This window comes from Rana temporaria, chromosome 8 (genome assembly GCF_905171775.1).
Source record: "Rana temporaria chromosome 8, aRanTem1.1, whole genome shotgun sequence".
NCBI lineage: Eukaryota > Metazoa > Chordata > Amphibia > Anura > Ranidae > Rana > Rana temporaria.
In genome coordinates this window covers 88,923,571-88,938,026 of record NC_053496.1, presented here as the reverse complement: position 1 = coordinate 88,938,026, position 14,456 = coordinate 88,923,571, and the positions used below count along the sequence as shown (strand labels likewise).

General features: G+C 44.2%; 2 protein-coding genes across 4 annotated transcripts in view; one reads left to right on the top strand and one right to left on the bottom strand.

The window, feature by feature from the left end:
- BLOC1S2 (biogenesis of lysosomal organelles complex 1 subunit 2) overlaps positions 1 to 6,512 on the bottom strand; it is a 29,109-nt gene extending 22,597 nt beyond the window's left edge. The window contains exon 1 of one of the 3 annotated variants that reach the window (XM_040362179.1): positions 6,426 to 6,512. The gene's annotated coding sequence lies outside the window, so the exon portion shown is untranslated. Of the gene's footprint in view, positions 1 to 6,199; positions 6,404 to 6,425 lie in introns of those variants that run through there. The other 2 variants (XM_040362178.1, XM_040362177.1) reach the window with 2 other exon arrangements.
- A 62-nt stretch (positions 6,513 to 6,574) lies between these two features.
- SLC25A16 (solute carrier family 25 member 16) overlaps positions 6,575 to 14,456 on the top strand; it is a 39,774-nt gene continuing 31,892 nt past the window's right edge. Inside the window, exon 1 of the mRNA XM_040362176.1 lies at positions 6,575 to 6,878. The gene's annotated coding sequence lies outside the window, so the exon portion shown is untranslated. The remainder of the gene's footprint in view (positions 6,879 to 14,456) is intronic.

Here is a 14,456-nt window from a genome sequence, read left to right as displayed (position 1 = left end):
TTTCAAACTCATTGCCCCCTTTAGTATAGGGGGTAAAAGGCCCTACTACTGCAAAAAGCACACAGATATTTCCAAATGTGAAGAAAGAAGGGCCTTCTTTTCCCATAATAAAATAAGAGAGTAAAATTCACATTGATAAAGAATGGGAGAGACTTGATAAGAGGGCTAATTTACAGTACAAGTTCTCTAAGCTTTATCTGATGAAGGCGGCTGATGCATATTAATGCGATGCACTTCCAGAGTGGATGCGACCCTCCAGCATCTGGCACATCAAGCGTCTTTCTTTTTTTAGAACTCTGTTGCCTTTAGGGATCCTATGGATAGAAAAGTGGACTTAGGGCTGGTTCACACCAGATGCAGTCCAGTGCATTTTTATTCTGCATCAAAAACATATGGACAAAGTGGCCTAGTTCCAATGGCCTAGTGCAGTGTGTTCCAGTGCAGTCAACAAAAGTAGAACATGTTGCATTTTTTTTGTATAGAACACATCTGCAACATGGCAAAATGTATCAAAAATGCACCAGAACGCACCAAAACCGCCCATGCAGAAGCACATCAGGAATGCAGAATGTGGGTGAACTGATCCTTAGACCTACTGTATACTATGGCAGGTTTTTCCTGTTGGCCAGCAACAGTGTTAACTTCTATGTCTAAAGCATTAAAAAAGAGGAGTATAGGGGCCAATCAAGGGATTTAATGTGTTCCCTCATGAGTGTTTCTAACTCTGGGGGGGGGGGGTGACTGGAGGAGGAGACATATTGCTGTTCCTAATTACTAGGAACAGCAGATCTGTCTCTCCTCCCCCGTCAAAACAGGGATTTGTGCGTTTACCCACTCACACACACCCCCCCTGTTCTGGCTCTCGTGCCCACGGCCGCCGGCCACGTGCATCAGGTGGGCGCGCCTGCTATGGCTCTTAAAGGAGCTGACATACAAGTATAGCGATTCGTGGGAACAAACCAACCTGCCGTAAATCTATGTGAGCTGGCCGGAAAGTGGTTAAGAAATGGCTTTGATCCAAAGTGGAAACTGCAAGATTTGGCACGGTTCTGGAAGAATTAAAACCGGCGGCTGAAATTTGGCAGAGGCTTTGACACACCTAGTACGAGTGCTGGCACATTTAGTCACAGCCGAGAAAGCTTTGTGGTTGTGCCACTGGAGGGAGGATAGAACTTCCAAATAAGCCTTCTGTAACATTCCCTATAACAGGAGGTTGTTATTGGGCAAAACACTGGACGACGCAATTATGTTAGTGGCAGAAGGATTGTCCAGACTGTGGCCACAGTCTAATAAGAGGAAGCAGCTGTCTTTTCGCTCAAGTCAAATCGAACTTCAGAAGGGTTTAGGGGGCCAAATATTATAGGCCAGGCTGAAAATATAACGGATCACAGTGGAGGAGGCTTGATGTTCCTTTTCACATGGTCTCAAATCCAGAGCAGACCGTTAAGATGGCTGGAAAATCTTTTGCAAAAAGGCCATAGTGCTGGTGCTGCCAGAAGAACAGAACCTGGGGGTTTTTCTCCCAAAAATGTTTTCTAGTACTAGGGTTGTCCCGATACCGATACTAGTATCGGTACCGATACCAAGCATTTGCCCGAGGAGACAGATGCAAGGCTGTTGGAGCCCAATGGAATTCAGACTATCCCACTGCCCAACTGTCTTGAATGGAAGGCAGATTTTCTAGCATTGCAACCCTTTCAGGATCCTCTCCAAGGAGTAAAGTAGATGATTGACAAGATAACAGTGGCCTACATTTCCTGCCAAGGAGGTACCAAAGTATATATTGCACTAGAATTAGGGATGCACCGATATATCGGTGGCCGATACATATCGGCCGAAAACAGCCGTTTTGGGGACATGCCGAAACAGCTTAAAAATTGCCGATAATGACTGCTCGCACAATCACCGCTGACTGTCCCGTGTCCTCCTCCAGGCCCCCTCCGTTTTGCTGCAGTCTCTCTCCCTCCGTGTCCCCCTCGGTTTTTCCTTCTCCTCCATGTCCCCCCCGGTTTTTCCTTCTCTGTGTCCCCCTCTGTGTTTCCTTCTCCCCGTGTCCCTCGCCGTGTTTCTCTCTCCCTCCGTGTATCCCTGCGTGTCCCCCCCGTGTTTCTCTCTCCCTCTGTGTATCCCTGCGTGTCCCCCCCGTGTTTTTCTCTCTCCCTCCGTGTATCCCTCCGTGTCCCCCCCGGTGTTTCTCTCTCCCTCCGTGTATCCCTCCGTGTCTCCCCGTGTTTCTCTCTCCCTCTGTGTATTCCTCCGTGTCTCCCCCCCTGTGTTTCTCTCACCCTCCGTGTAACCCTTCGTGTATCCCTCCGTGTCCCCCGCCGTGTTTTTCTCTCCTTCCGTACTCCTCCTCCACCCCCTGGAACTGTCAGGATGGAGATTGGGGTTATTGTTCCGAATGGACAGTCAGTGATGTCTGACTGTCCATTCACATAACTGAAACATCGTAAACTGTGTTTACAATGTTTCAGTTTATGAATGAAGAGAAGCCACTGTCTTCTCTGCATTCATTTTCAGCGCAGCTGAAGCTGCAGAGAAAGGGACTGGGGAATCTGTGTCCCTAGTCCCGTTCCCTGTCTCAGAGGGGAGATGTCAGAGGTCTGTTTAGACCCCTGATATCTCACCAAAGCCCCCCAAGAGGGCTTATTAAAAAAATATATAATATAAAAAATAAAATGTAAAAAAAAAAAAAAAAAAAAAAAAAAAAACACACTGACAATACACTACCCCCCCCCCCCCAAAAAAAAATTGTAAAAAATTAAATAAAAAATCACCATTAAAAAAATATAGTGTTCATTTAAAAAAAAAAAAAAGAAAAGTAATTTTCGGTTTCGGCCTGACATATTTATTTTTATTTTGGTTTTGTTTCGGTTCTGAAATTTCCATTTCGGTGCACCACTAATTAGAATCTTCACTAAGCGGAGAGCCGCTTATAGGCAGTTAGCGGCGGTCTACCTGCCAGGAAAGCAGAATCAACTAATGGATCAATTAGGCAGAATATTTTTGAACAAGTACTTTAAACCAATATTGTCCCTCTGGGGCATTCCAGCAGTAGTACTCATGGAGTCTCCACTGAACGTGCTGCTTCTGAGATTTGCAACAAGGTACAAATGCAAAGACTCAGGGATACAGGATGGGTTCAGTTCCATGGCATTTTACTTTGGTTCTCAATTATGAAGGTGCTTCTGAAAATTCAGGCAGAACACGTTCATGCCATATAAGTGCTTTCCACCTGCCAAGGAGGCCTTGTTTTTTTCTGCTCCTCCACATGTCATTAGCACCACCAATCCCTTTTTAGGTCAAATCAAATCTTTTTTGGCAAGATTAGTGGCAGCCAGCACCCCAATCCAGTAAGACTACTTTTAATAGTTTGGCTATTAATTCAGCCAGACTACAGGGGCAGGGATTCTCATCAGAGATGGTTCAGACTTTGGTGAAGGCCAGAAGATCATCCATGAACACTACATACGAGAGGATTTGAAGAAAGTTTGTTTTATTTGCTCAGTCCCCAGCTTTAGCCAATATCCTGGACTTTTCACAATCAGCGCTAGAGGTTGGTCTGGTTTACAACTCCATAAAAGGTAAATATCTCTGCCTTATCCTCTCTTTCTTGAGCAGCCATCTTTATACGACCCCCAAATCCTTGTTCCCTTCATGCACTTATGCCGCGTACACACGACCGTTTTTCATGATGAGAAAAATGCCATTTTTTTAATTGGTCGTGAAAAACGGTCGTGTGTATGCTCCAGAGCATTTTCTCAACAGGAAAAATTTAGAACCTGCTCTATTTTTTTTTGTCATTCTATTTCACGTTGTGAAAATCGGTTGTGTGTACGCTTTAACGAGGGGGAAAAAATGCGCATGCTCAGAAGCAAGTTATGAGACGGGAGCGCTCATTCCAGTAAAACTAGCGTTCGTAATGGAGATAGTACATTCGTCATGCTGTAACAGACTGAAAAGCATGAAGACTGAAAAGCGCGAATCGTCTCTAACCAAACTTTTACTAACGCGCGGTAACACGAAATCAGCAAAAGCAGCCCAAAGGGTGGCGCCATTCAAATGGAACCTCCCCTTTATAGTGCCGTCGTACGTGCTGTCCGTCACCGCGCTTTGCTCAAGCATTTTTTTTCACGATCGTGTGTATGCAAGGCAGGCTTGAGGTCTCGTACACACGACCGAACATGTCTGCTGAAACTGGTCCGCGGACCAGTTTCCGCGGACATGTTCGGTCGTCTGTACGGCCTATCGGACCGGATTCCTGGGCTAGCGGACAGGTTTCCAGCGGACAAATGTTTCTTAGCATGCTAAGAAACATGTCCGCTGGAACCATGTCCATCGGTCATGTCCGATGGTTAGTACGACTCATTGGACATGTCTGCTGGGCCGCAATCCCTTGCATGCGTCGAAGTGATTCGACGCATGCGTTGAAGTATTGAACTATTGAACTTCCTGGGTCGCGCACGTCGCCACGTCATCGTCGCCGCAGATTGTGTCCGCGGGGAATTTGGTCTGATGGTGTGTACACACATCAGACCAAAATCCGCCAGCAGACATGTCCGATAAAAACGGTCCGCGGACATGTCTGGTCGTGTGTACGAGGCCTGAGAGGAATCACGTCGAGAAAAACTTTGTTTTTTTTCCATGACATGAATAACGGTCGTGTGTACGAGGCCTGAGAGGAATCACGTCGAGAAAAACTTTGTTTTTTTTCCATGACATGAATAACGGTCGTGTGTACGCGGCATCAGGCTTGTTTCTGAAAGCACTGGTGTAGCTATCCTTTGCTCTAATAGTTTAAATTTCCATTAAAGTGGGAGTTCACCCGAAAAACAATTTTTAACATTAGATCACGGCTCATTTTGTCAAGGGGAATCGGGTGGTTTTTTTTAAATCGAAGCAGTACTTACCGTTTTAGAGATAGATCTTCTCCGCCGCTTCCGGGTATGGTCTTCGGGACTGGGCGTTCCTATTTGATTGACAGGCTTCCGACGGTCGCATACACCGCGTCACGAGTAGCCGAAAGAAGCCGAACTTCGGTGCGGCTCTATTCGGCGCCTGCGCACCGACGTTCGGCTACTTTCGGAAAATCGTGACGCGATGTATGCGACCGTCGGAAGCCTGTCAATCAAATAGGAACGCCCAGTCCCGCAGCCCATACCCGGAAGCGGCGGAGAAGATCGCTCTCTAAAACGGTAAGTACTGCTTCGATTTAAAAAAAAAAAAACACCCGATTCCCCTAGACAAAATGAGCCTCAATCTAATGTTAAAAATTAAGATTTTGGGTGAACCTCCACTTTAAGGTTCCCAACTAAGGATGAGCTCCAGCGTGTTCGCATTGTACACGTGCAGAGCCCGCCAGGAAGTCTGCACGGCACTGTGCTAATCACAGCCAGGGAGACATTTCCCACACTGGAGCTCATCCTTATTCCTAACGGTAAAACAAATCCTTCTGACAACAATTCATTCATTATTGGAGATTGTAGTACTTTCCTGCGAAGATCCATTTTGTGTCTATTTATCAGAAACAGTGATTTTATGGCCTTCTCCAAAGCTAAATTCTAAAGTGGTTTCCAGGAAAACTGGGAGGCAGTCACTCCGAGTTCTCGCACAAGAGTCACTGAATGCACAACAGGAAGACTTCAGTTCCTTATGCATGGTAAAGTTGCTAACAGTGTACTTACAAATGTCAAAAGATGTGAGGCAAGTGGATAATTCTCGAATTTGTGGCACCAGGCAAAGTCCCTCAAATCCTTACACTCATTTTTTTCTGCTTTCAAGTCATCAACTTCAGAGACAACATGTTCACTTGCTGCCAAATATAGCCCACCCATTTTCAGATGCCATTGTAATGAGATCATCAATGCTATTCACTTTACCTGTCAGAGGTCATAATGTTACGGCTGATCGGTGTATATAAAATAAATATACACATCCATATAACACCCCCCCGGGTTCCCTCCCTTCTAGATTGTAAGCTCTAAGGAGCAGGGCCCTCGGATTCCTCCTGTATTGTATTGTAATTGTACGGTCTTCCCTGAAGTTGTAAAGCGCTGCACAAACTGTTGGCACTATATAAATCCTGTATAGTAATAATAATACATTGTATTATTCCTCGCTATATACTCTCACCTCCCCCATGGTGAGCTCCTCGTCCTATGCAACCTATCACAGTCCCCCCACCACCACCACAAGGTACCTTTTCTCTACAAGCCCTTATGACTGCAGAACTCCTGACAGCTTCAATCCTCGGTGTTCACTGTCTCCTCACTTCCTGGTTGAGATGCTGCCGGTCACATGACACCACCGGACACCTTTCAATTATTATGGGGGCACATGTAAGAAACGACGCAATATGCCAACCAGGGCTACAACATATACACTACAATGTAATAATAATCTATTGTAACCTGTATTTACATCACCTGAACAAACCACGTGTTCCCGACACTATCACATGACCTGATGTGCCCCGCCCACGAGCCGTGTTTTAACCAATAGCTTTTCACAAGAAGGGAAACTTTGCCTGTAAGGGGGTGTTTCGGGACCCAATGAGCATACCAGCGTCTTCATTATGGGGACATTTTATGTGTGACTCTCCGGCAGAGAGTTAATTAGTCTTGGTCTTCGGGAAAATGGCGGCACCTATTGGCTGTATAGTCTTCTTAGAGGACAATATTTGATCAAGTTAGCGGCTCTCTTCTGTCTAAGCTAACTGAGGTCATCTGGGCTCCAGGTTGTTGGCTGGTGCATAGTGGAACGTAGCTGGATAGTGCTGGGTAACGGTCTGTGTCAGTGTGGATCGTGAGGGCTCTTGGCCAAAACTGCCGCCACCATGACAGCTCCGTGATCTCGTCAGTAACTGTCTTGTTGTTAAGGTAAGCTATGTCAGCGAGTTATATTTAGAGACAGTAAGGAGGAGTGTGCTCTACTGTATGTGTCCTTTCTGCCCTGCACAGCTCTATGACAGGTGCCAGCCGTGTGTCATTGCTCCCTAGCAGTCTATTGCTTGGATGTGTTTACTATCATGAAGCGGACACTATGCATGACAACGTTTCTTACATGTTAAAAGTAGAACTAAATGCAAAACTTTTTTCAATTGCTATCTGTGTCCCATTGGGGAGATTTCCCTTCACTTCCTGTCCCATAGCCAATACAGGAAGTGAGAAGAAATCCCTCCCAAAGTCAGGGAGTCCCTGGTTGTCACCAGAACGTGTCCCCCGCCCCCCCACACTGGAAGATTTCATGGCTCCATGCATACATTGTTTTTTAAGCTCCTGGAAGCTATTCCCCCTTTTCTTTCTTTTTTTTTTTCCTTCTCCTAGAAGCTAAATAGCGTTATTTTCTGTGTCCATTCACACTACTGAAGGGTTAATGATTTTTCTATGCCGTCTAGTTCAATATTCTTTCCTGTTATCTGAGTTTGACTTGGAATGTGTTTTTTATTGCTAGAAATGTTTAGGCTAATAGATTAACATGGCTTTTTACCGACAATATTATGAGACCACACGTCATATGGAGGTAAACAGCTTTTCTTTAGAATTATTATTATTATTTTTTCTCTGTAACGGCACCGTAAGAGCCCATTCACACAGGGGCAACACGACTTCCATCGCGACTTTGGGAGGCAACTTAGACACGACTTGAGTATGAATCACAGCGCGACATGAGACAACTTACAAGGCAACTGTAAGTCGCCTCCAGGACAGCAGGCTTTCCAGCAGCCAATCAAACAAGAATCAGCTCTGTGGGAGGGAGGGGTTTGCCTGAGAAATGTTTGTTATCTTCCTGTATTGTTGCTAAGACAGTGATCAGACTTCTGAGGCGACTTGCATTGAAATCAATGGGTACAAGTCGCCTAGAAGTCAGACTGAAGTAGTACAGGAACCTTTTCTGAAGTCGGAGCGACTGCAGCAGTGTACATTAAAGCGGTTCTCCACCCTAAAGTGGAGTCCCGCTGATCGGAACCCTCCCCCCTCCGGTGTCATATTTGACACCTTTCAGGGGGGAGGGGTGCAGATACCTGTCTAAAGACCGGTATTTGCACCCACTTCCGGCCACACGCTACGGGCAAAAGACGGGTTTTTCTGACTTCCCGTCTGTCGCCCGTTGTGTGCTGGGAACACTCGGCTCCCAGCACACAGCGTGTGAGCCAATCGGCGGGCGCAGCGCGACTCGCGCATGCGCCGTAGGGAACCGGGTAGTGAAGCCGGAGCGCTTCACTTCCTGGTTCCCTCACTGAGGATGGCGGGGGGAGCAGCAGAGAGACGAGTGATCGCTCGTCCTCTGCTGCGATCGGCGCTGGACTCCAGGACAGGTAAGTGTCCTAATATTAAAAGTCAGCAGCTGCAGTATTTGTAGCTGCTGGCTTTGAATATTTTTTTCCCATGGCACATCCGCTTTAAGACGGCTCCCATTCACTTACATTGATTTTCTCATGCAGGGCGACTTGAAGTCGGATCCAAAGTCGTCCCTGTGTGAATGGGCTCTAAATGTTTTGTAATTCATCCTTATTTACTTTGTATAAAACCAAGGGGCATTCCCTTAATAAAGCGAGTATATTTTGATCTCATCTTGTGTGCGGGTCAATCTGTGCTCCTAGGATCCCGGTGGAAGTGATCCAGCTGTCCGGTTCAAGTCCCCATCAACTACTTTAGGCTATTTAGCATTTTTTTTTGAGCTTCAGCATCTAAGAGCAGAAAGGTTTTTGTAGGTTTTTTTTTTTTTTTAGAGACTTTTTTTCCCAGCAGAAATGCTCCTAATACAGTAAAACCTTGGTTTGCAAGCATAATTCATTCCAGAAACATGCTTGTAATCCAAAGCACTTGTATATCAAAGCATTTTTTTTACAGGGTATAAAAGAGAAGGGGCACCTAAGTGTAGCAATAAGTTGCTAAATATTGTACCTTCATTAAATGTAACCATATTGCTACACTTAGAGCCGGTTCACACTGGGGCGACACGACAGGCGGCTCAGCCGCCTGACGAGTCGCGTCCCATTCAATGCAATGGAACCGTTCTTCTAAGTCGCTCCGACTTAGAAAAAGGTTCTTGCACAACTTCAGGGGCGGCTCGGGGCGACCTGCATTGACTTCTATACCAAAGTCGTTTTGCAGGTCGCCTCTGAAGTCGTGCCGCGGAAGTGTGAACCGGCTCTTAGAGGCTCCTCTCTTCTTTTTTTTTTTTATACTTAGTTGTGATATGACGCTACTCTTATATCAAGACATCGCTTGTATATCAAGGCAACATTTATTAAAACATTTTGCTTGTCTTGAAAAACGCTCTCAAACCAAGTTACTCTCAAACCAAGGTTTTAATGTACTGGTTTTTATTCATATAAAAAAACAAAATTCCCCCCTTTTTATTTATTTTTTTCTAAAAAGGAACCGCAAATGTGGGAATTAGGCTCGATTCAAACCTGTGCATGTTTCTTTTGAGCGTTTTTGCAGTGCTATTTGCGGCGTTTGCTGCATTTTTCGACACACGTTTTTACCACGATTTGCGTTTTTATAATTTTTTTTTTTACCCGGCAATTCCACTTCATGTACTACTTCTATTGTTAAAGCATATTTGATATATGCTATGTTTAACCAATGTGTTGTGAAGATTGTACAATGTTCTTTTTTTACATCTTTTAATGATAAACCAATTCCAATAAAATGATATACTTTTTAGTAACACGTTTTGGATTTCCTTTCAAAATCCCACCAAATGAGGATATGCGTTAAAAAATTAAATAAATAAAATAAAAAGTGTGTATGCAGCCTAAGGCTCCTAGATGCTATTAGCATTTTTTTCTGCTCCTAGAAGCCCAATAGTGTTATCCTATGTGTCCATGTACATTTCTTTAGGGACATACTAAAAAATAACAGAAAGGAATACCCATAGGCTTAAGGCTGGGCTCACACTAGTGCGGTGCGAATTTCAGCTCTCTTATCTCTGCAGAGAGATAAGAGAAGTGTTCAGCAGATCCATTGCGTTTTAGCTGCAGATCAGCTGCGAATTTGGAGACCTGGGGGAGGGGGAGGGGGGAAGTGTATTGAGCTGAATGAGACAAATACTGAAGAGAAATGAACACATCTGCGAATTCAGCTGCGTACCCATAGAAGATAATGGGACTGAATTCGCACCTGAGCCGCACCGCAAGACCTAAAAAAATGCACACGGTTTGACGGCAATGCGCAGTGCGAATGCATCGCACATATGTGAACCAGCCTCATTGAAAACAATGTATTTTGAAATGTTCTGCGAATTGGATGCGTTTTAAGCCGCACTCAATTCGCATAGGTGTGAACCTGGCCTTAAAGTGGTTGTAAACCCACTTTGACAACTTGCACATACAGGTAAACTTAGACTAAGGTATGCTATGCATACTAGCTCATTATGCCTTTCTCTTGCAGGTGTTTTTTTTTGGGGGGGGGGGATTATTTTAAGATTGTTTACTTCCTCTTTAACAGAGAGATGGAATGCCCATAGAGAATAATGGAACAAAATTTGTGTTTTTTGAGCTTCAGCATCTAGGAGCAGGGAAAAAAATTTGGGAGCATTTTCCTGCCAAAAAAAACCCCCCACTAAACTCTCCTAAAATGCGAACAGCCTTTTTTTTTTTTTTCTTTTTTCATGTACTGTAAAAATGCTGATAAAACGACAATGCCTCTAAACACTACTAAAACGCTATTAGAAGGCGGCACAAAGATGCTATTATCATTGGAGTTTTTTTTTCTCACACTTTTTTGAGCTTATAAAAACCACTAGCGTGAATGAAGCTTTACTGTTCTAGTGGTACCCAAAATTTGGAATTTTCTCTCACTATTTTTTATTTTTTTTTATGTTTTTTTACAAGAGAAACTTGTACAGATATAAGGAGCTGTGTCAAAATTGTAAAATGTGAGTTGTCAATAAACAGAAAGGTATACAAAGAATGGAACAAATTATGATTCTGGACATATATCTAGATAATTAACCATAGCGGGATTTTCTTTTCACTTTCGGTGATTAGTCACCAGGATAAATAAAGAGCTTCAGTGTTTCTAATAGGTTTAGGCTGCTTTGCAGTGTGAATGTGAGAAACACAGTAATACATTTTATTATTGATAACTTACAACAATCCCCCCTCAAGTGATTAAGCTGCATCCTCATCCTTTTAAAATCACAGGGTTACTTTAAATCTTTTTGTGTGTTTAAAGTGGAGTTAAACCCAAAAGCAAACCTTTTATTATATCATAGCTTACCAATTGTGATGGCTGTATTGGTTTTCTTTTTTAAGCTTCCTTTCTTATATTCTCCCCTGGTTATCTGTGCAGTAAATCGGTTGTTTTTCAACAGAACAAGCTATCCTACAAATGTATTAGTAAAGATAAAAAAAAAAAAAAAATCTATTGCGAAACAGCGGAGTTTACCCGGCTTAATCTCTGGTTTAAAGTGATTGTAAAGTATTTTTTTTTTCCTAAAAAGATAATAAACATGTTATACTTACCTGCTCTATTGCAGTGGATTTGCAGAGCAGCCCGGATCCTCCTCTTCTCAGGTCCCTCTTCTGTGATCCTGGGTTTTCCCTCCTGTTCAGTGCCCCACAGCAAGCAGCTTGCTATGGGGGCACCCGAGTTCAGTCACAGCTCCCTGTGTCCAATCAGACACGGAGCCCTGCCCCCTCTCTCCTGATTGGCTAGCTGACTTTGATTGCCAGCCAATGGTCAATCAGGAGGGAGAATCTCGGACAGCTGAGAAACTTGTGGAAATCGCTGGACAGAGAGGGACCTCAAGTAAGTATTAGGGGCACTGCTGCACACTGCTTTTTATATTAATGCATAGAATACAATAAGATAAAAAAAACTTCTACTTTTACAACTCCTTTAAAGTGGATGTTCACTCTCGCATATACACAGTTAAGTGAAAAGCCTCAGATGGGGAAAAGGGATGAAAAACATCTCTCTACATAAGTTTTACATGTATATCTGCTGTCTTCAACTTGCTATATTCTTTAGAATTCTAACATTGGGTTAGAATTTCCACTTCACTTTACAGCTGTAGGAGTGAAGTCTTGATTCACTGATTGGAGAAACCGCACACTCCCCCACTCCACATAGGTAGAAGAACAAAGATACTTCCAGAGCTGTGCTGTGACAAGACAAGCTCTCTGCTAATCTATTTATAGCAACGTCCCTGACACAAATTTAGGCTGTTTTTTTTTCTCGGTTGTCAGTAGAGCTGCACGATTAATCGTAAATTAATCGTGATCTCGATTCACCACCCCCCCCCCCCCCCCCCGACGATCTCCAGGCCGGATGACCCGCGATTTTCGGGTGCGGCCATAGGAAAGTCCCCGGCTTCAGCCTAGCTCCAGAGCACGGCCATCTTGGTACACCCGGCGGCGGCTGTCTCGTCAGGAAGTGACGTTTCGTCGCCGCCATCTTGCTCCACCCCACACTTCTGTACAGTAATGTAAGTTAGAAGGGGGGCAAGCGGACATCTTGTTACACCCAACAGTAATAACTTTCACAGTTATTTTTCAACACAAAACAGCTTATGTGCTTAAATAAAGTATATGAAAATCTGACAGACTGTTTACATGTTAAATTTTAAAAGCCGCAGCAAACCTCAAATGCTTGCTAATGTGACAGAATACCTCTGATTTTCACATTTAATTAAATGTGAAAATCAGAGTTGTTCTTTCACATTAGCAAGCATGTGAGGTCAGCAGGTTTGCTGCGGCTTTTAAAATGTAACATGGAAACAGCCTGTCAGATTTACATATACTTTATTTAAGCATATAAGCTTCGTTTTGTGTTGAAAATAACTTTAAAGTGGTAGTATACTCTGTACTACCACTTTTACCTACAGATAAGCCTATAATAAGGCTTACCTGTAGGTATAAAGAATATCTCCTAAACCTTTACGGTTTAGGAGATATTACCCTCGCAATGCGCTGCTGACTGCATCGGCGCATGCGCAGCGGGGATCCTCGGCTAAAGGCCCGGCAGCCGCCAGACCTTGCCGGCAAGAAGTCTCCCGCGCATGACGACATCGACACTCCAGCCGCTCAAAGCGATGGAGCGGCAATACCCGGAAGACACGCCGAGGCAAGATGACATCTCCCTCGGCGTGGACCAGGTAAGTTCCCTACGACTCGTTCCAAGGTAAGTATTTCATAATGAGCTAGTATGCGGTGCATACTTGCTCATTATGGCTTTCAGGTAGGTTTAAAAAAACAAACAAAAAAAAACAAGAACGGGGCTTACTACCACTTTAAATAAAAAAAAAAAAATGAGAATCGTGATTCTCATTTTTCCCAGAATCGTGCAGCCCTAGTTGTCAGAAGTTATCATGCTGATAACAGAGCAACAAAACAGCAGAAAGACATGGGACCCAGGGCTTTGGAGAGAGATAAGGAAACACTACAGATATATGTGCATAGGTCAAACTTTGTGAATCGGGTTTACATCCACCTTAATCTCATTTCCCTTTATTTTTTTTAAGAATTTACAACAAGTAGAGATCGTGCAGCACAACTTTAAAGATGCAGTGGTGACTTAGGCCAGCCATAGATGAGTCAAAATCTGAGCGTTCTGTCCATGGAAAAAAATGAAAAAAGGCGCATACGATTGTGCCATCATTTGTCTTGTTTTTCTAAACAAAATCCGGCATGTTGGATAGGTCACTTTCGATTGTGGCACGAGAATCGCATGTTCCAGGTGGTACACTAATGATGCAAAAAATGAACGACCACAAATTTTTATTCAGTTGTACCCTTACTACAAAAATGATTTGCAATAGTGTGAACCCAGCCGTAGGGCTCTTTCACATGGGCGACCTGTTCAGGTCCGCCTGCCAGTTTTTTTGACGGACCTGAACGGGCACTCCGTGCTCCTCTATGGAGTCGCAGATGTCAGCGGTGACATGCCCGCTGACATCCGACCTGCTCCGATCCGCCAAAGTGTGACGGAGGAAAAATCTACTTTTCCATTCGTCGATCGGGTGAACACGGACAAACGGTCCGTGTTCATCTAAACCCCCCCATAGGGGAGAGCGGAGAAAAGACAGGGCGGCTCAGCGGGGATCAACGGAGCGATCCCCGCTGAGCAAGCGGCGGTTCACAGGGTGGATCATTACTGATCCGCCTCGTGTGAAAGGGGCCTTGCTCTTTCTAGCAAAAACCCAGAAGTTCAGGGAAGCAGCATTGAAAAAACAGGAACCAGCAGCGTTGAATGTTGTAAACTGCCAGTACTAGAGTGAGAATTTTAACAAATAGATTATTTAATTGTGCTTAATGTATTAAACGCAGGTTTACACAGGGACGGCTTCAAAGTCGTCCGAGTCTGATGCCACCCCGTACAGCGCGACTTCAGCACGACTTGCAAAACTACTTCTGTATAGCGGTCAATGCAAGCCGCTCTGAAGTCGCCTCAAAGTAGTACAGGAACCTTTTTCTTGACTCGAGTCGCTCCTATTACGAAGTT